This window comes from Triturus cristatus, chromosome 5_2, assembly GCF_964204655.1.
Source record: "Triturus cristatus chromosome 5_2, aTriCri1.1, whole genome shotgun sequence".
Taxonomy (NCBI): Eukaryota; Metazoa; Chordata; class Amphibia; order Caudata; family Salamandridae; genus Triturus; species Triturus cristatus.
Genome location: NC_140588.1, coordinates 428136851 through 428138565, shown reverse-complemented (window position 1 = coordinate 428138565; position 1715 = coordinate 428136851).

Below are 1715 nucleotides of genomic sequence, written 5' to 3'. Positions count from 1 at the left end.
AAATCAGAATAGGCTCCTCTATTTAATTGTAATTGTGATTGTATTTGTATAGTGCTTACTGCCTCTGACGAGGCATTGAAGCGCTTTACGACGAGTAGCACCCTACTTCAGAACCCAGGGTGAGAGATTAATCAAGAGCTTATTGTTGGTGTTTGTGATTAGTCATGTGCTTCCCAGAAAAATGTGCATGGATTTACCCCAGTTACTTTGTAATAGGAAATATAATACCAGGTAGGTCTGATCATTAGTGGGGGCTATGTAGTTTCAGGTGAATGGTTGGTGACAGAGACAGCCTGGCGGAGATTAGGTAATGTTAGGTTACAGGAAAAAGGTTTAACAGAGGAAGGCTTGTGATGTGTAAAATAAGGTGTCAGACAATTGAAGAACTTCAAAAACAGAATTAAAGCAGACAGGCATGAGACTGAGAGGTGGCAAACTCAGAAATAGAAAGCATGCAGGGGATGGAATGTCAGGTGAGGGCCACTGTGTGGGAAGAAGAATAATCAGGCAGGAGAAGTCATGGTCAATATTTCATGCCGGGTTTTAGGAGTATAATGGGAGAAAGGCTTTCCGAGACAGCAAGCAACCTGAGGATTCAAACTGTAGAAATAAACAACATTGTATACATAGTGGTCCATATCTGGGGCAGACAGCGTAAACATATGATTTGGAGTTTACAAAACATTTACACATTAAGAGCCATAGCCTGTTGTGTGCCAGGTCTAGGATGGCCCTTTTAAGCATATTCTGGAGTATCCCAACCATGGTACACGGTTTGCATGCTGCACAAGGGAATTGGCGCCCCAAAAATAGCTGTGATTTAAAGATCTTCCCTCACTATTCTGTAATGAACTTTTTTTTCACTCACTCACTTAACATTATTTATTTGGCACTGATTAAGATCATCTTGCAATTGCACAGCCAGATTTATATCCTGTTTTGTCACTTAATCCCATCCAAGTGTGTGTTTGTGAATGTGGCCATTGTAGTGTGTGCGTTGTATGTAAAAGCAAAGTAGAGTGATGAAGACCTGTGGGTTCCATTTTGAAAGCCCCTGGCCTGTTCCTGTGCACAAGGTAGGAATGGCCATCTTACAAAGCCTGGGATCCTTCTGTTTTGCACCAACACCCTAAAAACATGCATGGGATTTTTGGACACCCCCTTCAAAAGGTCCACATCCTACTTCATCGACTGGTGCCAACTAGTGCAAATAGGTTCCACAAGATCGGACACTCCCCATGTCCTGCTTCGTACTCCAGGGCTCAATTTTTTCTCCCACCATCTTTAACCTCTACATGGGAATCTCTCTGATCCATTCTTGCAGATGGGATGCCCATGATCAGTCATTAAACAGATGCCACCCAATTCTACCTAAATAAATCCTCACCCAATGATATTTGGAATCTCAAATCCTTCTGGAGTCTCATCCCATAATTGATGTAATCTAACTTTCCTAGGCTAAACTCAATAAAGCCTGAATTCCCCTCCTTTGCTAACACCACCAACCAACCCCAGATTGACGCCTGGCTTCTCAACTTAAACCTTAAAGGCTTCACTACCCACCCGACAGGCCATGAAAAATCTCTGGGATCCACCCTTGACATAGATCTCTCATTTAAGTAACACATTCCAATCACGAGCAAGACACCTTTGTTCCCGCTCTCCTTCCTGATTAAATTGAAGCTGTTTCTCACAGAAGCTGACTTAAGAACAAC